General features: G+C 37.0%; 1 long non-coding RNA gene across 1 annotated transcript; it reads right to left on the reverse strand.

Annotated features, from left to right (window-relative positions):
• Nucleotides 1–211: 211 nt before the first annotated feature.
• On the reverse strand, nt 212–4,223 carry LOC122108097. Its single transcript, XR_006147472.1, has 3 exons — nt 4,127–4,223; nt 1,071–1,151; nt 212–249 (listed from the first exon to the last, which is right to left on the reverse strand). It is a non-coding gene; the product is annotated as an uncharacterized LOC122108097 (long non-coding RNA).
• Nucleotides 4,224–25,242: the final 21,019 nt, after the last annotated feature.

Here is a 25,242-nt window from a genome sequence, read left to right on the forward strand (position 1 = left end):
AGGCTCAATACCTATGGTTATCTGATCATATACAATAATATTCTATGAAATGAACTCCAAAGAAGGAAACAAGAGACACTCTTTAGTTGCCATCATTGCTGTTTTTGTTCTCTTTTCTTTGTTTGTATTTGGGAGAAGGGAGGGCACATAAAGGGTGGAACAAAGATGAACAAATAGAACAGTTATACTCACCGGATACTCTGTAGAAAATGAACTGGATATCATATGGGTGGGGATGGAAGGGAAAGACTGCGAGAGAGTAATGAAAGGGGACACTTGGTTCAAAAAGAACTGTACTGATTCATGTAACTGTAACAACTGTATAACAACTATACAAAATAATAATTTATAAAAGATAATTTTTAAAGAGATCAGAACGGGGGAAGAAAAGATGCCTGGGACTCAGAAACATTCATCTTCAAGGAGGATGCTTTTAAATCTTCCCTGCTGTTCCAAGTGAAACATTCAGAGAACCCGATAGGTAAGTTAGTTAACAACAGAACTGCGTGAGTGGAAATGACTTTTCCTTCTTCCTGTACAGCAGCAATCCTGAAAGTAATTTCTCAGCATCCCTAGGGTTCCACTGAGAAATGTTCTGGGTTAAAGGAACATACAGATGTAACAATGCTAAAATTACTCAAATAGATGTCACAGTCCATTTAGGTAGCCCGAACTACACACATGGGCCTGGGTAATCTATCAACAGTGGAAAATTATCTTTCACTGTTTTGAGAGGTAGCAAGTCCAAGATCAAGATACCAATAGATTCAGTGTCTAGTAGGGTTTGGTCTGTGCATCCAAGATGCCACCTTTTACATCACTTCATGGTAGATAATTCCCTTCAACCTTTATAACAAGATTAATTCTACTCATGAGAGCAGAGATCCCATGCCTGCATTACCTCCCATAGTACCAGCCTATTGAGCAATAGGTTCCAACATATAAATACTGGAAGTACCAACATTCAGATCATATGCACATCACCTACCATGACTCTGTACTTCTGCTGGGCTATTCATCCCTGCCATTCCATAGAAATTGTCCAAGTTCACTGAAAATTCCAGTGTTACCTGAATCAATGATCACTTCTTCTCTCTCCACATCTAGGTTAGTAGCTAGTAGGCATGTTCCAGTCAATTTGCCTCCTTTTCCTAAAAAACAAAACAAAACAACAACAACAACAAAAACACCTTGAGCCCTCCTGACTACTGTGGTGCTCTATTATTTTCTTCCCTTTCCTTATCTTCAGTCTTTGTTCCTGATTTCTCCTCCCTACCTTCACTCAAAACATGGATATTCTGCAGGCTGGTAACATTGTCTGGTCCTTTCCATCTCTCCATTCTCCAATATGTAATCTCGCCCAGCTCATTATAAGTTAGTATCTTTCTCAGCTTCTCTATCCTTTGCAGCAGCAATCCTCTTTATCTGAGCTGCCGTCCCCTAGCTTTCTTTACAGCTGACTGCTCATGCCTGAGATCTCAGCCAAAATAATCCTCTCAGGGAACCCCAGGGTAATTAGTGTAAAATAAGGTCCTTCCTGTTCTACTATTCTCTCTCACAGAACGAGTTTGCTCAGTAAGACTGCAATCTGTAATTTGACGGTGTGTTTATTTGCATGATGTCTGTCCCTTTCCCACACACTATGTCTCTGAGCTTTTTTTTTTCTCCCAAGGCTGGTGCTCTACCACTTGAGCCACAGCTCCACTTCCAGCTTTTTTTCTCGTGGTTATAGGAGATAAGAGTCTCCTGGACTTTCCTGGTTTGTCTTGAACCTTGATCCTCAGACCTCAGATTCGTTAGTAGCTAGGTTTACAGATGTGAGCCTCCTGCATCCTGCTTCAACCCATCATTCTTCACTATAACCTCAAGACCTAGGTAAAGGCTAATAATCTGTTAATAAGGTTTCAAGTGGATGAATGACTGAGTGGGCAGATGGATAAATGAAGAGAGGCACAAATGTAACACCAGTCTCTAAACATGTTGCTTACAGAATGAAAATTTTAAGCTTCTTCTGGAAAAACCCTGTCTTCTTTTCAGACTTTTTGTGTGTCCATATCCATACACACTTTCTCTGAAGGGGAGCTTATCTCCCCAGATGTGAATCCTTGTCACCCTTATACATGTGACATTTATGCTATAGTATCACTATTGGTATTGTTTGTATATATCTTGGCCAATCAGCACTCATTTATTGAGCTACTACCCTATAATAGTTGTTGTTACTAGGGCTTCTTATTTAAGTTTTAGCAATGCTTAAGTCAGTGACATTTCTTTAAAAGTCCCAGAGCATTACACTAGAGCTTTATACATAGTATACATTCAGCACATGATGATTAATTGAACCCCACCCATTGTAGGTATGGCTTTTGTTCTGTGCCGCAGCCTTTAGGGTAAATGCTTTAAAGTTAAATTTACAACTTTCCTCCTGTAACTCAATATGGCCTGATACTTTAAATAAATTGCAAGAATCTAATATAGAACCTTCATTTTTATGAAATACTTATTAACATTCCAAGTCTATAAGCAGACTCTACCATTTTCTAGATGTATGAGCTTAAGTTTTATAACATCAATTTGTGTATGTGTTGTATATACAAAGCATATATTATAGGAGATATAATGATACTTATCTTGTAGAGTTTTCAGGGATTGGCTTATACTAATTCTTTAGGGCTATTTTTGGCATAGAATATTAGGTATGGGTGTGTGTGTGTGTGTGTTTGTGTGTGTGTGTGTGTGTGTGTGTGTGTGTGTGTGTGTGTGTGTTGGTCCTGGGGCCTGGATTCTGTCCCTGAAGTTAATAGGTTAAGCCTAGTCTACTACTTGAACCACAGTTCTACTTCCAGCTCTGAACCATGATTCTCAGATCTCATCCTCCTGAGTAGCTAAGATTACAGGCATGAACTACGAACAGAAAAGGCCTATATATTTTGGTTTGAACTTCACTTAACACCCCACATTAGTGAGGAGCAAAATGGTTGACACTTTCAACACCATGAACAACTCCCTCAGCTAGGCTAATGGGAAACTGTGGTGGATTCTGCATTGTGACCATCCTTTAGGCTGTAGAGACATTACTCTTGTCTACCACCTGGTGTTCAGGGATAACTAACAAACCAAACACTGTATCACTGTTATCTTTAGTGGGTCTATGGTAGACCATGAAAATGGACTTTTTTTGTTTGCCGTCTCATATCCACACCCTTTGCCATCTAACTGTGTAGTGTCCCCCATTCCCACCCTAGGCAATACCTAGTGGCTTCCTCAGTCATTGTATGCTGGAAAGTATGTAAGTGAGTAGCCTTATCCTCTCTCATGACCTCTTCAAGTCATCAGGCTAGGCCATATTGGATACCATGGCCCTCCAATAGGGTCCACACTCAAATCTCTGGGACTGGAGGGTATTTATGTTATGTAGCAAAATAGATTTTTTCAGATTGATTCTTCAGACCTTAAAATAAGGAGAATAGCTTGGGTTATGTGGGTGAAACAATCAGGGGCTAAGCAATCATAACATACTAGCAGAAAATATCCTGCTAGAAGGAAACAGGTTCTTCCAGGAGTCAGAAGGAGCTTGGAAGTACATTCTTCTGAGAGCCTTATAGTAAGAGCCTAGTTGACCAATAGCTTGTAAGAAAATTGGAGCAAAAAATCCAATGAAGACAACTCACATGTTTGATCTACAGAGTTGGGAAAATAAATTGGTTTAGATTGTGATGTGTGTGGTAATATGCAAATGTAAGAGCTGAGTTGTACTGCTCTCCTTAGCCAAAGACAACATAGATGACTTGGTAGCTGGCAAAGAGCAGTAGGGACACCTAGCCAACCACCCCAGATGCATGGGCACTACACAATTGTTGTATAGCAGTAATATTTTGTGGTTATTTGTCATGCACCACTGTGTGATAATGGAGATCTAAAAATAAATGTGAATGTGTGGCACTGAGTGTCCTTGGAAGCCAACAACAGCTAGCCAGGCATTCTGCTTTTAGTATGCAATATTCTTTGAAAATACTGAATAAAAATCCCCCTGGTTTGATTAGTAATAATGCTGAATCATGGAACAAGATTCTAAACTGGGTTCCAACAAGAACACTTTACTCAGAATAAAAGATGAGTTGTTTACCTGAATTGCTGGTAATACATTGATGAGAATTCTTTGTATCCAAAGGGAAATGGAGAAATAAGAGCTTTGCAATAAGATATGTTTTGTTTTGTTCTTGGTCTGGCCAATCCAAACGGTCTTTGCATTTCAGAAGCTTTGAATGCATAAAAAGAAACCAGAAAGTATCAGCCAAGTTGCTTCTTTGGCAAACTAATAAGTAAACAACAAAAGAAAAATCCAGATGACGCAGTTTAATACTTAGACTTAAATGAGAGAGAAATTCTATAGAGTTAAATAAAGCATAAAATGGATATTTCCACTAAGGGTATCTTAGCTGAAGCAGCTATTTAGAAAATAAAATAAAATTAATGTAATTCTGGCTTAATTTAGTTTTGTTTTATCAAGTCAATTTTCTGTAACAATGGTGAAATAGATATACATATATAAAAGCCTGTACTTACGGAGCAGAATTTTTACCATAAATTTAATTACTAAAATTGAGTTAACCTGTTTTATTTCTAGGTTCTTATGGACACTAAATTATTGCCAAGCTCAAATCTAATGTATTTGTGAATTTGTGGTACCAAAGGTACCAGAGACTAAGATTGTGTCTGAATTATGTGGAATTGTTTCTGGCTACTATGGATTTTCTCTCAAAAATAAGCACATGTAACTGAATCTACATATGTTGGAGTCTGACAGTATAGCTGTGTTTCCTCCAAACTGACTTCTATGTAATATACAAGGTTTATTAAGAAGTAATAATTAAAATATGCCATTTTAAGGAGGACACAAATGAATATTAAATAAAACAATATAAAATATGCACAAGTATAGATATAATCATATAGTCACAGGGTTATATGGTATTCTCATAGAATGGCAACTAAAAAATTCTGTTTGATTAGTGGTGATGTTGATTCATGGACCAAGTGGGTTCCAAAACACTCTACTCAGAAAAAAAGCAGGTATTGCTTTCCTGAATAGTTGGTGGTACATGCATATATATATATATATATATATATATATATATATATATATGTATATATGTATATATATATATATATGCATGTATATACATATATATGTATATACATATATATGTATATATGTATATGTATATATCCTATATATCATGGGTCTGTCTGTGTACGTATGTATTTATGTATGTATGTATGTATGTGTGTATCTATCTATCTATCTATCTATCTATTTATCTATCTATCTTGTCTTTTTACATCTCAAGAGTAATACTTGATAGGAAATGTACTCATTACCTTGCTGATGTAACTGTAAACCCTCTGTACAGTATTTTTATAATAAAATGTATAAAAAAGATTTTTAGGGGGATTGAGAATTTTGACAACTTCTCAAAATTTCTGGAATGTGATGATAACAAAAGGAAGATCTTTTTTTTCTTTTAGTGCTCAAATATACAAAAAATTACCATCTTAATTAATTTTAAGTTTATTGTTTTGGTGGCATTATATTTATAATGTTGTGTAACCATTATCACCAACTATTTTTCATCTTCCCACACTGAAATTCTGTACTCATAAAACAAAACTTACCCATCCTCCTTTCTCTTCAGTCCCTGGTGACCATCATTGTTTTCTTTCTCTATGATTTGGCTAGGTGCCTAGTATGATTACAAGTATAATACAACGTATGTTCTTTTGTGCCTGTCTTATTTCATTTAGTTCAATATTCTCATGGTTCAATCATGTGGTACTTGCATGGAACAGAATTCTATCCCTCTTTCAAGGCTACTAATGTTCAACTCTGTGTAGCCACCACATATGTTTATCCATTTATCAGTCAGCGAGTATTTCCAATGTGGGTTATTTCCACATTTTGGCTCTCATGAATATTGCTGCTGTCAACATTGGTATACAAATACCTGAGTACACACAGAAGACTGGTTATTAGTTTCATTATTACATTTAAATCTCTACGGTTCTCTGCTTTTACCCATCTAGCACCCTATACTTGGTGTCCCAACATACTAAGTTGCTTTGACAGGTGATGAAAGAGAGTTGCTGTAAATGGAACACTCACATTTAACTCTTAACTCTATGGTTGTGTGATGGTGCATAGTATCCATAGAATGCAATTATTTCATGAAGTTTTATATGCCATGTATGATTGCTTATGATTCCAACAGCGCAGGCAGCATTAACTTCTGTGGGACATACTCTATTTATAAGATGCTTTGTGTTTTAAGTAGCTCTCTTTATCTTCACTATAATGCTGTGAGCTAGGTTTTACAGTCATTGCATCCCTGGAGGATAGTGATCCTTGCCTGTTTGGTTTATTAATGTTTCCCACAGCTCAAGAAGTGTCTGCCTCATACAAAACTTGCAATAAACACTGGCTGAGTAAATGAACTTCTCAGATAATACAACTGGAGTTCAGTGAAATTGCATTATTTACCTTGACTTCTTCACCCAGGACATCATGTCTGTTCCAGATTCTAATCTTTTCATTCCAATCTCCGTAGTTTATTATTTAACCATTCCATTTTTAAATGTTTCACTGTCCTCTAGATTAGAGCAATTGTTTGATAGTGATGTGTTTTAGTGACAAATTTTCTATTCAATATCTCAGTTGTATGCTCCTTAATATATGGGATTGTTCTTCTTGGATGAATGAAGACTCCAAAATAGAGAGAAATGTCAGTTACAGATGTGAGATTCAGGTTTCAGTTACAGAGCTGAGATTCAGGTTTTAGGATTTAATGCCACAGGGAGGTCCCACAAGCAAAAGATCACAATGCACAGATTTTTCTACTTACATCCAGGACATTAAAATTTAGCCTCCAAGGAATCTCAAGGTAAATTTGGTGAAGTTATGACAGCACAGAGGAATAAGCAAGATTGGGGCTGGAAATGAATGGCTGCTCAGAAGGAACTTGAAAAATAGGGAGCAAGAAGACTGAGCTGCTCTGGAAGTCCAAGGCTGTGGCAGGATGCATGGAGGTAGAGGTCAGGAGGTTGTTAGCTGATGTTTGGTTCATGAGTTTGTCCTTCAGGTTTATAGCATAAGGCAAGCTGGCAAGTTGACTCAATGCTAAGAAAACCATAAGGGAGGGGCTCATACATCAGTTATTTTCCAGTAGGAAATCACCTATACCTGAACTAGTAGGGCCATTTAGTGGTTCAAATGCCCTGAAGGTTGTGATAGAATGCTGGCAGATTGATGATGGAAGTTATTTCAGTTCAGGAGATAAAGCATTTATTTTCTTTGTGCATTAAATCTCACCCAAGAGAATTAACATTCTTCTTAGCTAATGAAAGCAAATTGCTATTGTAGACTCTGGAACTATCTATCTAAAGGCATTATTTGTAAATATTATTTGCAAGTGGGTGCCGGTGGCTCATGCCTGTAATCCCAGCTACTCAAGAGGCTGAGAACTAAGGATTGTGGTTTGAAGCCAATCCGGACAGGAAAGTCTGTGAGATGTTTATCTCCAGTTAATTACCAAAAATAGCTGGAAGTGAAGTTGTGGATCAAGTGGTGTAGCACTAACCCTGAGCACAAAATCTCAGGGACAGAACCCAAGCCTTGAGTTCAAGCCCCAGGACTGATACTAAATTATATATCACTGCTATGATTACTCTCATGAGACTGATATTAGGATACATTCTCATTTAAACATGCTTTCTCATGGGTCCATGGCAAAGTCTTCAGTTGCAAAGTTACTTCAAAGCACTGAGCTGGAAATGTAGAGGGCCGTGTTTTACTATCAGTTTTGTTGATGATTACACAATGAGTTTGAGCATGGATAGGCCGAAATTTCTTTATTATCAGAGAAAATGATGGAGTTAAGTGTTAACAAAAAATTCTGTTCTGCTCTGTAGAGAAAACTGCCCATACACATTTATTTCCATAGTGGGTTTCCAGATACTTTATTGTTTTCTGGCCAGCATCTAGTTACTGTGTTACTTGGCTTAGATGGAAGAGGAGAAAAGACCTAGGGAAGTCTCCTGATTGTTTATATAAACCTTAAGTCTTTTGTTTTCAACCTAATAACTCATTCTGGCTTTTTAAATTTTTTTAAAATTTAAAATTTTTAAAAAAATTTTTTGTTTCCCCTTCCCATCCCTTCCCATCTTCCCCCCCACACACCCACGCCAAAGTTGTAAAGTTCATTTTCGACATAACATCTTGTACATCTCATTGGTATAATGGGTCCACCTGTGTCCCTATTTAAACAATTGTTTTTTCCCTTCCCCTCCACAAATTATACCAACATCACATACAGTATAAACAGGGGTTATAGAATGGGAGAGGGACATACAAAGCAACAAAGAAATAATCTTATAAATATGTTAGAAAAAATCATATGAAAGAAAAAAAATTTGAATACATATCTTAGGGTTCATATCCCTAACATCAACTTATCTGACCTTTTCTGCTTGACTCAGACATATACTAGTTATTGCAAATAAGGGAAACCATGGGACCTAAGTTTATTTGGGCCTGGCTTACTTCACTTAATATAATTTTTTCCAAGTCTTTCCATTTCCTAACAAATGGGGCAGTGTCATTCTTTCTGATTGAGGCATAGAATTCCATTGTGTATATATACCACATTTTCTTGATCCATTCATCTACTGGAATCTGGGTTGGTTCCATATCTTAGCTATGGTAAATAATGCTGCAATAAACATAGTTGGCTTTTTAGCCTTATCAGTGATCAACTAATGCAAGCTTTATGGAACTCTGACTTTGCACCCAGCCAGAAATCCTTAGGTTCTATGCTTTGTTAGGTTAGATACCACTCTCACTTCTACTTTTCAGTTTTGCCAAGTGGATTGACATCAACCATCTGACTCTCTACCTCAGTTGTTTTAATTTTCCTTGAAAGTATATCTATATCTATATTATACATATATAATTGATCTCTATATCTCTCTATATCTCTCTCTATCACCATCATCATCCACCTATAATTTATCTGCTGTCACATTTTATGGCATTGCCGGAAGTAATGAAGATAGATACATATATTCAAATTCCATAACCAGAAACCACTTTTGTATGTTTGATTAAAGGAATGAAATACAAAAGGTTGGGAAAATTATTTTGGCAATCATGTGTGCATAATGGAGTGGAACAGGTCATAAACCAGAGACAGGGAATGAAAGAAGACTGTTCTGTGAGGATAATGCAAAGGAGTGAGAATAGGGTTTCCTGATGAGATTATCTTGAGTTAGAAAGTTACAGGTGGAAGAAAAGTAAAGCGGAGTTTAGGACGTGGAATAACTTCAGCGAAAGATAAGAATAGTGGTTAAGAATGCTATTGACAGATGTCTGGGTGAAAATGGTGCTACTGTTAAACAGAATTCAGGCCAAATGAGTTGCTGGAAATTTTAACCCTTAAAGGAAGAAGCACCAGGACAGGAAATAAAGGCATGGTAACTTAAAGACCAGTGAAATGTTAGAAGATTTGGGTACGCAGGAGGAAATTGATGGATGTAGACAACCAAGATAAAAGAAGTGGTTTGCTTACAGGATGCTTACTGGATTTTGTGTCTATAATGCCTTAATAATACTTACTACATACTATGCTGAAAATGAATTATACAACTTGCTGGGGGGGGGGGGAGAAAAAACTGAGAGAAAGTAATGATAGGGGTGGCGCTGTTTAAAAAGAAATGTACTCATTACCTGACTTTTGCAGCTATAAGCCCTCTGTACCTCCCTTTACAGTAACCATATAAATAAATAAGTAATACGCTATCAAATCACTTGAAATGATCTCACTTCTTCCTGATGATCAACTTTGGGTTTGCTATAAGGATTTATCTAAGTCACCTGCCTCCCAACAATTAGTATTTAGTGTTAAAATTATCAGAGCCACCCTCGCCAGTGCTAACAATAGCTTGTCCAGTACTATCTAGCCTGTATTTCTATGACATGAGCTTGGCTTCTTTCTTTTTTTTTTTTAAACATTGGAAAAATTTATTGAAAAATTAAAAAATTGTAAAGATACTGTACAGAGGGATTTCAGTTACATGAGTAAGATACATTTCCTATCAAGCATTGCTATCTCCTCCTTTGCTTTTCACTTACCATCTCTTCCCTCCCCACATCCCCAACCCCTCCCTCCCCCCCAAAGTTGTAAAGTTCGTTTTCAACATAGTATCTTGTATTGTCTCATTATTACAATGGGCCAACCTATATCCTTGTTTCAGCATTTGGTTATTTCCCTTCCCCTCCCAAAATTAGAAAAATGTATATAGAAAATGTAGGCAACAGGAATCAAATACAGTGACAAAAGGCGTTATACCATGAGGGAAGAACATACAAAATAACAAAAAAAATCACATAGTACATTAAAAACAACAGCAACAAAGAAAAAAAAAACCTCTTGTGTCCCTATCTTGGGGTTCATTTCACTAATCATTATCTTGTATGGTCTAAGTACATAGTTTTTTACCTTTCTGCTTGTCTGGTAATTATCCTAGACTTATACTAGTTATTGCAAATAAGGAAAACCATGAGACCAATGTTTCTTTAGGTCTGGCTTACGTCACTTTAATATAATTTTTTGCAAGTCTTTCCATTTCCTATCAAATGGGATGGTGTCATTCTTTCTGTTGGAAGCATAGAATTCCATTATATATATGTATATATATATATATATATATATATATATACACTACCTATATACTATATATATTAAGTATATAGATACATTTTTTTCTTGATCCATTCATCTACTGAGGGGTATCTGGGTTCGTTCCATATCTTAGCTATGATGAATAATGCTGCAATAAACATAAAAGAAATGCAAATCAAAACAGCATTGAGATTCCACCTCACCCAAGTTAGAATAGCTTATAATCAAGAAATCTAATAACAACAGATGCTTAAGGGGATATGGCATTATTGGTGGGAGTATAAACTTGTTCAATCACTTTGGAAAGCAGTGTAGAGGTTCCTCAAAAGACTCCACATAAAGCTCCCCTATGACCCAGCAACCCCACTTTTGGGCATTTACCCAAACGATCACAAACAAGACCATAATAAAGCTACAATTATTTTTATCACAGATCCTTTCTTTAAAAATAGATTTTTCCCTTTCCTTTTTTTATTGTGAAAATACCGTACAGAGGGGTTACAATTACATGGGCAAGGTAATGAGTACATTTCTTATCAAGCATTGTTGCCTCCTCCTTTGTTTCCCCTTCCCATCCCTTCCCATATCCCGCCTCCCCAGATCCCCCGCCCCACCCTGTCAAAGTTGTAAAGTTCGTTTTTTGACATAACAACTTGTACATCTCATTGTTGCAATGAGTCCACCTGTATCCCTAATTTAAACGATTTGTTTTTTCCCTAATCCCTCCACAAATTATACCATCATCAAATACAGTGAATGCAGGGGTTATACCGTGGGGGAGGGACATACAAAGCAACAAAGAAATAATCTTATAAATATGTTAGAAAAAATCGCATGAAAGTAAAAAACATTTGAATACTTATCTTGGGGTTCATTTCACCTAACATCAACATATCTGACCTTTTCTGTTTGCTCAGACATATACTAGTTATTACAAATAAGGGAAACCATGGGGCCTATGTTTCTTTGGGCCTGGCTTACTTCATTTAATATAAGTTTTTCCAAGTCTTTCCATTTCCTAACAAATGGGGCAATGTCATTCTTTCTGATGGAGGCATAGAATTCCATTGTGTATATATACCACATTTTCTTGATCCATTCATCTACTGAGGGCATCTGGGTTGCTCCCATATCTTAGCTATGGTAAATAATGCTGCAATAAACAGAGTTGTGCTGGTAGCTTTAGTATGGTCTTGTTTGTGATCATTTGGGTAAATGCCCAAAAGTGGGATTGCTGGGTCATAGGGGAGCTCTATGTGGAGTCTTTTGAGGAACCTCCATACTGCTTTCCAAAGTGGTTGAACAAGTTTACACTCCTACCAACAATGCAGTAGGTTCCCTTCTGTCCACATTCCCTCCAGCATCTGTTGTTATTAGAGTTCTTGATTATAGCCATTCTATCTGGGGTGAGGTGGTATCTCAATGCTGTTTTAATTTGCATTTACTTTATTGCTAAGGAGGTTGAGCATTTCTTCATGTGTCTATTGGCCATCCTTCATTCCTCTTCAGAGAAGTTTCTCTTTAAGTCTGTAGCCCACTTATTTATTGGGCAGTTGTTTCTTTGAGGATTTGTTGTTGGGGGATTTAATTTTTTGAGGTCCAGGTATATTTTAGATATGAGACCCTTGTCCGTTGTATGGCTAGTGAAGATCTTCTCCCAATCTGTGGGCTTTTTATTGATGTTGCTAGCTATGTCCTTTGTTTTTGATTTGATACTTCCTGGTTTTCCTTACTTCTTAACAAATTCAAAGTCAGATTTGTATCATCTTCAGTATCTTCTGAATCATAAGAAGAGGGAGGCAGTGAAATGAGAAAAACAACTCCATTTGTAATGGTATCAAAAAATAAATTTAGCAATTGACTTAACCAAAGAGGTCAAGGACCTCTATGTTGAAAACTTTAAAAACCTGAAAAATGACATTAAAGCAGATTTACGGAAGTGGAAAAGCCTCCCATATTTCTGGATTGGAAGGATTAACATTGTGAAAATAGCAATACTGCCAAAAACTATCTACAAATCCCAAGCAATATCTATCAATATCCCAACAACATTCCTTAATGAAATAGAAGATTCAATCCAAAAATTTCTATGGGATAATAGAATATTCTGAACAGCATAAACAGTCCTTAGCAGGAAGAACAGTGCTGGAGGAATATCAATACCATATAAAGCCATACACACACACACACACACACACACACACACACACACACACACACACAAAGCTTGGTGCTGGCACAAGTACAGGCCTGAGGACCAAAGGGATAAAATTGAAGATCCAAAAATTATCCCACAGATCTATGGCCACCTAATCTTAGATAAAGGAGATAAAATTATCAGATGGAGGAAAGACAACCTCTTTAAAAAATAGTGCTGGCAGAACTGTCTATACACGTGTAGAAAACTAAAGTTAGATCCTTATATATCACCCTGCACCAGCTTCAACTCTAAAAAATCAAAGAGCTCTAGTTAAGAGCAGATACCCTGAAAGTACAAGAAGAGATAGGGGATACACCGCTCAAAACTTCCTAAATAAAGGTCCAGAAACACAACAAATGAAAGAAAGGCTGGAAAACTGGGATCACATTAAACTGATGAGCTCTGCATGGCAAAGGACATAGCTGGTAAGATAAATAGAAAGCCCACAGAATGAGAGAAGATCTTCACTAGCCATATAAGAGACAAAGGCCTCATATCAAATATATACCTAGAACGCATCTTGAATAATGTTACTGCTACCATCATTGGGCATCCTCCATCTATGCCAACCCTTCCCATCCTCTCAAATAACCTACTTCTCTTTTCATATATGTACATTGAGTGTTATGATACAAACCTGCTCCGCTGTTCTGATAGGAAACACAGCTCTGAAACCACTCTGGGCTAGTTTTCTACAATACTTAAATCCTTGGCAGAAGGAGAAGGAGATAAGTCTCCAGGATCAAAGATCATTTTTTTTTTTAGCAAAAAGATTATAACTCTTCTGCTTAATGCACAAGGGTGTTCTGGGATTTACAAACTTATCCATTTATATAAATGTGAGAGACACATTAAATCACATTTTACTGGTTTCGCCAAATCATCTCAATAAAAAAATCAAATTATTTAGAAAAACCAATTCTAATTATATGTAAAAAAAAACAGTGAGTGCTTTTGGAAAATGCAAAGCATGCAGCTCTTTGGTAGATGAGAGACGCTGAGGGAGCTGTTATCAGTGGAAGAGGGACATCGGTAGAAAGGGAGCTGAGTTAGAAAGTTGCAGGTGTACTTGATGAGAAGAGAATTTGAACAAATATGTTCTCTTACTATTCTCAATCATGTATGTTTATGAATATAAATTATAGTTTACGCAATGCTCTAGGATAATTTCTACGTCTAAATGACCTATTCCCTATTTGGTTTTATTGTTGTTTGCTTTCTTTTGAGAAAGGGTCTTGCAATGCTACTTTGGGTGACCTGGAGTTCCCAGTGCGTCTGCCTCACCCTCATGGTGAATGCCACCATGCCTAGCTTCTCCTCTGGTTTTATTTTTTTGTCTTTTCTTCTTTTTCTTGATTTATGTCTGTCTTCAGGCCAGAGAAGTGAATGAAAAGAAATATTTACTCATCAGCCACTGACAACTCATAGAAAGCATAGTTTACCTGCTTTGATGCAAAGAGGCATCTCCTAACATTAAAAAATTATATTTTTTAAATAATGATAAGGGTTGGGTTAATGAGTTGATACAAAGAAAAATTTACAGGCAAAGGTACTATTTTAAGAGTATATAACACACTCAAAGTTCTTTGTGTATGAGTGGTTACTATTCATTACAGAATATTTCACAGAACAAGCATTTCTAAAAGAAGCCAGGATAGCTGTCTGTTTTCTTGAATGTAAGATTTTCTGTGCAGAGAAAATCATGTCAAAAATCAACAAATTGGAGTCAGATACAATCTAAGTCTGTGGGAAGATAATTTAGGAAGATTGAGTGTTAGAAGCCAACCTGAGCTAAATAGTAAGATCCTATATAAAAAATAAAATAAAAATAAATAATTAATTAATAGATATCAGGAAATTACATTCAAAGTATCTTGCAGAATATGACTGTATTGCTATTTGTTTTCTATTGTAAAAGGACAAATCCTGAATTGGCTCTTTAAGTTCTATACAATATTAACACCTGGTCTTTCTTTACTTTTGGTTCCTTCCCCTGGTATATCAATCAGCTTAAGATCCTCCAAATAAACAACCTTGAAATACAAGCAGCTTTTGCAACCATGAATTATTTTTCATGCACACAGCACATCCATTTTGTTTTGCTTTTCACATGAACTTAACACCAGGGCCAGGCTGTAGAAGCAACTTGCCAATACTATGAGGAAGGGAAAATGAAAAGTGGCTCTTACAGCAAATTTTTAGTGGAAGTGACATATAACTTTCCTCTCACTTTTTCCTGCAAATTCACATGACTGAAGCTCATCACAATAGGCCAGGAAGAATTTCTGTCCTGGGAGGTATTGGTGAATAACCACCCAGCATTTTCTGGTAGCTTCAACTCTCATTTGTACTTAGATATCTCAACATTCTCTAGACCTGTCTCTTAAATCCAGACTTACTTTTCCATAGCCTGGCCTGTGTTCACTTACATGGATAATATTTCATAGGCTCTCAAAGGAAACCAAAATAGTCCTCATCATGACCATTGTCCAGCTTTCTCTCTTTCACATTGTTTCTTGGGTGTTTGTGCTGATATTTGAACTCTGGGGACTAGGCACCGTCTCTTAGTGTTTTGTCTCAAGGATGGCATCCTACCACTTGAGTCATGGTTTCAGTTCGGGTTTTTTGTTTGTTTGTTTGCTTTCTTTATGATGCTTAATTGGAGAGAAGAGGTTCATGGACTTTCCTGACCACCTTGGCTTCGAAACATGATCACCTGAGTAGCTAAGATTGCAGGCATGAGCCACCAGCACCTGGCCCATCTTTCCAAGATTTTAATTCATGGTTCACAGACTTGAAATCTAGTTACAATTGGCTTTTTAAAAATATTAATAAGTTTTTTATTGTGAAAATATTGTACAGAAGGGTTACAATTACATAAGCAAGGTAATGAGTACATTTCTTATCAAGCATCGTTGCCTCCTCCTTTGTTTCCCCTTACCATCCCTGCCCTCCCATCCCCACCCACCTCGCCAAAGTTGTGAAGTTTGTTTTTCAACATAACATCTTGTACATCTTATTGTTGCAATGGATCCACCTGTATCCCTATTTAAACAATTTGTTTGTGCCCTTCCCAAATTATACCAGCATCAAATACAGTGAAAACAGGGGTTATACTGTGGGGGTGGGGACATACAAAGCAACAAAAAAAATCATCTTATAAATATGTTAGAAACAATAGCAAGAAAGAAAAACCATTTGAGTTCTTATTATGGGGTTCATTTCGTCTAACATTAATTTATCTGACTGTTCCTGCTTACCTCAGACATATACTAGTTATTGCAAATAAGGGAAATCATAGGACCTATGTTTCTTTGGGCCTGACTTACTTCACTTAATTTTTTCCAAGTCTTTCCATTTCCTAACAAATAGGGCAATGTCATCCTTTCTGATGGAGGCATAGAATTCCATTGTGTATATATATCACATTTTCTTGATCCATTCATCTATTGAAGGCATCTGGGTTGCTTCCATTATCTTAGTTATGGTAAATAATGCTGCAATAAAAATAGTTGTGCTGGTGGCTTTTTGTGATCATTTGGGTAAATGCGTAAAAGTGGGATTTCTAGGTCATAGGGGAGCTCTATGTGGAGTCTTTTGAGGAACCTCCATACTACTTTCCAAAGTGCTTGAACAAGTTTACACTCCTGCCAACAATGCAGTAAGGTTCCCTTCTGTCCACATACCCTCCAGCATCTGTTGTTATTAGATGTCTTGAGTATAGCCATTCTAACTGGAGTGAGGTGGAATCTCAATGTTGTTTTGATTTGCATTTCTTTTATGGCTAGGGAGGTTGAACATTTCTTCATGTGTCTATTGGCCATCCTTCTTTCCTGAAACTTCAGAGAAGTTTCTCTGTAAGTCTTTAGCCCACTTATTTATTGGGCAGTTGTTTCTTTGAGGATTTGTTGTTGGGGGATTTAATTTTTTGAGTTCCAGGTACCTTTTAGACATGAGACCCTTGTCCATTGTATGGCTTCGGCAGCACATAAACTAAGATTGGAATGATACAGAGAAGATTAGCATGGCTTTTTTTTCTTTCTAACTCAGTCCCTACAATTGTACAGTTAAACCCATCCACTTCCTTTCCATTCTTAGAAAGCATCTGTCACATTTTACCTCTTTGTTACCCCCATATTCTGGCTTTGTGGTTTATGTCTTGCAATTCCCTTTTCTGAAGCCTCTGTACAGCATCCACAACCACATCATTCATTCTATCATTTATTTGTGTGTTAGAATGCATCTACTTAGAAACCCTCAGTGCACCTTTATGCTAAGGTTGGGCTGAACACCATGACCCATGTGTGGCCAGGGGATGACCACAGCGTGTCCTTCCAAGTTTCTCCTCTACTGCTCACCTGAATGCTCTTCACCAGAGCTACAGCCCACTGTCCCATCACTTTTTATTAGACTGTTTATCGAAATTTCCTGTTTAAAATCCATAACTTTTTTCTCCTTCCTCCTGCATAGAAAGTCCTACATGACTATATTCCTTTCCAGCTAGTTTATAGCATTCTTATTGATACCTATTGTCTCAATACTTTTTCTCAGCTTCTCTCATTCTGTCTTTTACATTTTTCTGTATAGAGTGCTTTTTATACTAAAGTTAGTAAGTAGTTGAGCAGTTGGAACAACTAGTTCTGTGGTTTTATTCCTGTATTGAGGGGCACAGTCAAACTTTAAACTTGCTTATTTGTATATAGTGCTTCTATGAATTTGTAATGGTCCTCATTAGTCCTATGGATTTTATGATATTGGTCATCACAAGTTAGAATGGCAAGTTTGGATGAAAGGTTTTCAGGAAGTAGTCTTTGGTTTTGCTTCTTGAGATTTGCTAGTTCCTCAGGTAAAGAACTCTTGACATTTCTAATGGCCCTTTAGTGACTATCAATCAGAAGTTAATTAGCCTATGGAGTACATGGATTTTCCCTAGTCTTCTCACTGGTTATGTATGAGAACATTTTTCCTTTGATTCTCCTCTTCAACCCTCAGTGAATTGCAAATATATTCACCCGATAAAATCACTAAATTACAATTTAAATATGCACTTTTCATTCTCATGACTCAGTCATCTCATGCTCATTTTCCTGCCTCTTTTTCTTCATTTTTTTTCTTTTCTTAAATAGCAATCCAGGGATGCTGGGCTCATCAGACTCAAAGGTTCCAGGAATAAAATACTTTTGACTCTACTGTTGACCAGGTCCATGATAGCAAATTAACATTTATTTTTTGTATTAATAATTGGTTCCAAGTGATTTATTATTTTTTCAGAGTCACAAGATTTGTTCAGGGGTCAGAGAGAGAAAAAAATGTTTTCTCAAAACAAAGAAGGTCTCTGATGGAAAATATCAGCCTGTGGCTGAAAATAGATTGACCAGGAAGCAAAAGCTTTATGGGAGTGTTTTCAATCCTGACTCACAAACCTGGGTTCTTATTTTACCTGTATATTACTCTCCTTAACTGGCCTTTTACACTAAGCCTGTGCCAAACAAAGCTAGTATTACAATTTTTTTGTTCTTTCATATTTAGTTAGAAGCTAAATCACCACAACAATGAGAATGATAAAGGCAGTTGCAATTTGTATGGAAAAACCAATCTGTCATTTAGAAAGTATCTTTCAGTGGAGGAAACGTGTGAACTAGTTTTTATTTCTGTTTTTATAAGGAAGGTAGAGTTTTCTTCACACTGACTTCCAATGTCCCTAACACTGAAAATAGTGACAAAAATGTGACCTAAGCGTCATTTAAAAAACCATGCATCCCTGATATACTATGTATTATGTAGTTGCATACAGGATTCTGTATGCAATATAGTACATATAAATCCAAGTGGTATACATGCATACTTATCTGTATGCAAGATTCTGTCTTTAATGGCTGTCATTGAAGTATTCTACTCTGCCAGGTGTTCATAATCAGTATGGAGCTCTTTAAGAAGTGAAATGCATTCTTTTGCGGGTTAAGAATCTATAGCTCTGTTGGAATGTAAGAGGCAATATAAAATGATTTGAAAGGGGACACATTTCATCAACTCTTATAGATATGGTGCAGTAGTCTACAAATGCCCCTCGTAGCATGTGGAAATTGTTCCAGCTCCTGGAGTCTTTCTTTTCTGATCCATTCTCCCAAACAAAGCCTCCCTGGGACAATCACATCAGGATAAAAGATCCCACAGCATGCATCTCAGCTCAGAGCTGAAGCACCATTGTGAGGCCATTTATGCCTAAGCGCTTTCTCTTGGCTTAGCACATGCTCAAGATTGGCCAAAGAAAGGGATTTTATCAAGTGTCCCTTTCCCAAGATGTGTGAGAAGCTCCTGCAATAGCGCTGGCAGCAGAACTGGAAAGAAATTGAAATAAATAAATAAGCAATAGGAAATTTAAAGAAAAGGGGGATAGGCTAATGTTTATTTGAATACCATGGCTCCAGAATATCTGTATATGGACGACAAATTGCACATTAAAGGAAGCCTGAAAGTAAAAGACACAGTTCTGTTTAGCTTTTTGGCGTGCAGAAAGAAATCAAGATGAATGGCGTTTGGCTGATTCCATAAGGCTAATAAAAGGTTTGACCTAGATGCATTACATAAAACCATCCTGGAATCACAGCAGAATTTTGCAATGGCTTTTGCATCCTGACAAGAACATGTTGTCTCGTGTTCTCAGTGTCACAAATGGGTGAAGTTGCAGGGATCTAAACCTGAAAAAAAGGAGCCTGTCATCCAGCTTTGTTCAGGTGTCGGGTGTGGTATGGAGGATAAGAAGGATATTAGGCTAGTTCGATGAGCCTGCGCATAATTTTGTATTAAGAGTCTAAAATCAACTGGGTTCTCTCTCTCTCTCTCTCTCTCTCTCTCTCTCTCTCTCTCTCTCTCAGTAAGCTACACAAGAGGGAATACTTTCCTTCTGCCTCCTGAGGGTCTGATAATTTAGTTGTTGAAATAAGCTGACAGCTGGCAGATTAAGAAGAGAAAATGCACCCAAATGTTTGCTATACTCACAGGTATCACATAACAGAACTGAATAACACAAGCCCCACCCAGAAATATCTGGAAGCATTTATACCTTCTATATAGGGATTAAAGAGGTAAGTAAATTTGGGGAAGGGAGAAGATGAATGTTTCCCCAAAACAGAGAATAGCCTATAATAGAGGGTCTCTGGGTGTGGCTCTGGCTTCCAGACTTCACTTGCTGGACAGGAATTCATCTTCCCTGGTTAATGGATTTACATTTGTTGGTTTTCAAATGGTCCCAGCTTGAAGTCTTAACACACAAATTGTTTTCTTTGGTGTGACATTTCTTAAATTACTTTGATATATATATATATATATATATATATGCATATGTGTGTGTTGTATGTATATGATTATCTCAACCAGAAATATTAAATTTATGAAAATAAATGATAAATTGAACAGCTCACCCATATATATGATATGTCAGATGTCTGGATGATATTTGAAAATTAAATTTAAATTCCCAGAGGCTTTGTCTACAGATGCCTTATTTCTAGAAGCATCTGCATCTGTATGCATTCACGGAGGATTTTTCCCACCTTTTATATGCCATTTTTAGAATCAAATTCTGTAGACATAAGTTTATATGATAAAATATTTCAGCTGCACACTAGAAATCATAAATGCAATGAGAGTTGAATGACAAAAAATATGACAAAATGTCGAACAACCAACAGTATAAACATGTGGACATTTAGCCAACTTGGTCACTAATATGAAAAGGCAGAGGGATTGCTATGGCTTGTTTTGTTTTATTTTACTTCTCTTTTTTAAAAATTTTGACAGTATTAATGAATGAGCTCAGGGCCTCTTGTTTGTCTAGCAAGTGCTCTTTCAGTTGAACTACTTCCCCAGTTATTTATTTTTCTTTTAGTTTGTTTTTCTTTTTTTTTTTTAATTTAATTTTATTTTATTTGAGAACATACTGTACAGAGGGGTTACAATTACATGGGCAGGATAATGCATACATTTCTTACCAAGCATTGCAGCCTCCTCCTTTGTTTACCCTTCACCTCCCTTCCCAGCCTCCCCCCTCCCCCCCACCCAATCATACCCCCCCTCCCCCCCACACCGACATTGTAAAGCTGGTTTTGACATGACATTTTGTACTTCTCATTGTTACAATAGGTCCACCTGATAGTGTCTCATGCTTTTGTTGGGTGCCAGAAGATCTCTATTTTCCTACCTCTACTTCCTGATTAACTAGGGAAGATAGGTCTGAACTACTACAGTTGACATCACATTTTCTTCCTTCCTTCCTTCCTTCCTTCTTTCCTTCCTTCCTTCCTTCCTTCCTTCCTTCCTTCCTTCCTTCCTTCCTTCCTTCCTTCTTTCCTTCCTTCCTTCCTTCCTTTTCTTTCTTTCTTTCTTTCTTTCTTTTCTTTCTTCTTCTTTCTTTCTTTCTTTCTTTCTTTCTTTCTTTCTTTCTCTGTCAAGGTGATATACCATGGGGTTACAGTTGCAAAAGTAAGGTAATAAGTACATTTCTTGTCAACCTTGTTACCCCTTCCCTCATTATTCTCCTTACTTTCCCTCCCCTGAGTTGTACAGATCATTTCCAATATATTGTCTCGTGAGTATTGCTGTTGCATTGGTTCCCAGCTTGTCCTTTCTCACCATTCTGTTGTTCCCCTTCCTTCCCCGGATTCAGATAATTGTATACACAATACCCAGCGTATCAAAATCAAATACAGTGACAACAGGGGATACAAAAAAGAAACAAGAAATCACATAGTACATTAAAAACAACAACAACAAAGAAAACCCTTTTGTTCCCATGTCTTGGAGTTCATTTTGTTTAGCATCATCTTAGTAAAATAAGCCAGACCCAAAGAAACATAGCCCTTATTATTTCCCTTATTTGTCATAAATAGTATACATCTCGGATAATCATAGCAGATGAGTAGAACATCTCAATCGCATCACATTTCTTACTCTACTTCCACAGTGTACATTATACTGACAGAGTGTTCTTAGTAAAAATGAAACCCAAGTGAAGAGAGGTGTTTAAATTAAGAATTGGAGTTGCATTTATTTCCTATCAATTCCAAACTCTGGATCATAATGAGAGGATTTTGTGGAGATCTAGCACTGGCCTATCATTTTTGTCAGTCTTCCATATCTTTACTCACTTACAGCCCAGGAAAACCACCTGAAACAAACAGAGTAAACCCCCTAGAAAATTGGAAACTAGTTATATCTGTGTGGTTCACTGAGCCAGTCTTCCTGTACAGCCTCTTTCATTCTATGCATCACACTCAGAGACAAAGAAGGATGTGTGTGATTGTTTCCTGGGGCCCTGTGCATAGGTGAACACAACTATACACAAATCCAGCCTCACCCACAGCTGTCTGATTTCTAATTCCAGGTTTCCATGTAGACACAGTTCTATAACGGCTTGCTTGTCTTCTTCTTTGTGAACTTGACGTAATGTCCATGTACTTGGTAAAACTTATACCTTTAATACATAAATCTTTGTCCTAACAACTAGCAAAGTTTGAAACTACTCAACATTACTGGCCATATAGGAAACTGAAATAATAATGTTGAGATTCTATTTCATTTCAGTCAGGATAGCCATCATCAAGAATATACTCAATAACTGTGTACCAGTGGCTCATTCCTGTAATCCCGTAATCAGGAGGCTGAGAGCTGAGGATCCCAGTTTAATGCCAGCCAGGGCAGGGGGTCCTTGAGATTCTCATCTCCAAGTAAACACCCAAAAAGGTGGAAGTAGAGCTGTGTCTCAAGTGATAGAGTACTAACCATAAGCAAATTAGGTCAAGGACTGGCACCTTAACAAAAAAGAGGAAAAAGGAATACAAACAAGAACAATAAAAGTTAGCAAGGATGGAGGGAAAAAGGCACCCTAATACAATGCTGATGGGAATGTTAATTAGCGTAATCATTATATAAAATCATTATGATGGTCTCTGAAAATATAAAATAGAAGTCCCCTGGGATTTAGTAATACCACTCTTGACAAGCATCTAAAACAATACATGATATGATTACAGTTGAGGCACTTGCACACTTATCTTCATTGCAGGACTATTCTGAATTGTCTCACCTGTGGTGACAACACAGATGTTCTAAAACTGATGGATAGATCAAGAAAATGTGATATGTGCACATAATATTATTCAACCGTAAAGAAAGTGCAGTTAGGCCACTCGTAGGGAAATAGGTGGAACTGGAGATCATTGTGTTACATGAAGTAAGACAGGATCAGAAAAACTATAGTTGCATTTTTTATTATAAACAGAAATCTAGACCTAAAAGGGGGTGTGTGTGTGTGTGTGTGTGTGTGTGTGTGTGTGTGTGTGTGTGTGTGTGTGTGTGTAATATGACTGCAATTATGGGACTTTTGGGGTAGATGAGGGAGAGGAAAAGAGGGAAAGAGAATAATCGAAGGTGAACAATGTTGGAATAATTTGTATATGTGTATGAAGATCACATAGAGAAGCTCACTGAAAGCTGTTGACTTTCAGAGGCGTAGAGAGTTTGTAGAAAGAGAAAGTGATAGAGGGGGTTAATTGGATTAAAAATAATGTATGCATGTATGGAATGCCATGGTGAAATCCCTTTGTACAATTAATATACACTAATGCAGTAACAACAGGGAATGCAAAACAAGTTCTATTGGCAAATGGGTACCATTTTGGGAGGGGGGAGGGGTAAACAGAGGAAGAGAAAGAAGGTGATTATCACCAAAATACTTCATATACACACATTAGAATGAAACAAACCAACATAAAATTGTTTCCCAGTGGGAGATAGGGATGAAGGAAGATGCTTGAGGGATGAATTTGATCAAGGTACATTGTATGTGTATATAGAAATATCAAAGTGAAATATCCTTGTACAACTAATATATACTAGCAAGAAGTATAGAATAAGTGTAAGTACATGCTACTGCACCATTTTTGTGCCAACATTATTCCAATAATTTGACTAGCAATTAAAAATAACACATTCCAAGTACACAGTAGTCAATAGATTTTTATAGATGATCTCTCCTACATTTAACCAGTGTGCAAAATAAATCAAATATCTTAACCAGTGTAACTCAGAATTTGCATGTGTAACCAGTGGGCTGAGCTTTTCCCCAGAGACAGCATAAAATTAAGTTGCTATTTTAATTATCATAATTGCATTCAGATTCATTATAAATTACTGTGCTGCTTCAGTTTCTAATGAGAGTTAAGAACATTTCAAACAGCTCTATTGAGTCAGATTGACTGTATTGAACTTCTAGCTGTGACAGGAGTATTGGGTTAAATTTGAGGGCAGAGAACACATTCACTACACAGGTTAGAGTGTGTACCACCTCTACCAGTGCACAACTCATCTCTGGCTGGCTTTGCTTGGGTTATGACTGAGTTTGTGGGGCAGCCTTGGCAATATATCAGTTGTACACGATTGCTGAAATCATCACCCTCAGACTCACCATTACTGCCTGGACAAAGTCCAAGGTGAAGGTCAGGATTGAGAATATACAGCAGTATTGAAACTGACCTATTTTTGTCCTTATTTTATTTTTATTTTTTGTCCAAACCTTTCATTTTTCAGGCAGTAGAAGAAGTAAGTAAAATCAGGGGGGAAAATAATGCTTTTCTTCCACGTGCCCTTTGAAGTAGAAGAGTTTGTAGAATAGGAAAAAAATATTCCCAAGCTTTATTGATGTTGTCAGAGATCTGACTTTGAATCAAGAATGGTGTCTATCTGTCCTTCCATCCATCCATCCATCCATCCATCCATCCATCCATCCATCCATCCATCCATCCGTCCATCTCTATTTAGACTTTTATGAGACTCTGGAGGCAGAATCAAAGAAAACTAAGATCCACATTTGGAGATCTAACTTCCAGAAATCTTCAATCTGGTTCAGAAGATAAGACAAAAGTACAAAATTTAATTCAAGGAAGTACAAGATTTAGTGGGGAAAAAATAGCAGGTAGATAGGCGTAACACCACAAAAGTCCAGAGCAAATGCAATTGCCCTTTTATATGAAGAGGCAGAAAGGATCACACATACTGTATTTTAAATCGAGTTCAATGTGTGCCACCCTCAGACTAAGTCTTCATGTAATGTTTTATTGATTCAGTGCTTTGTGAGTACTTACCATGCACTTCCTTGTAATTATTACATGTAACTCTTTCCTTCTAATAGCTCCTGATAATGGAGTAGAGAACAAAAGGCTTTCATGAAGTTGTTTGTAAATTTTCTTCTGGAGGACAGTGAAGGTAACAGGACTATCTCACTCTTAGAAAATATTCTTAAGTTTGCAGCTA

The sequence above is a fragment of the Dipodomys spectabilis genome, unplaced genomic scaffold (genome assembly GCF_019054845.1).
Source record: "Dipodomys spectabilis isolate Male_0828 unplaced genomic scaffold, ASM1905484v1 ptg000054l, whole genome shotgun sequence".
Lineage (NCBI taxonomy): Eukaryota > Metazoa > Chordata > Mammalia > Rodentia > Heteromyidae > Dipodomys > Dipodomys spectabilis.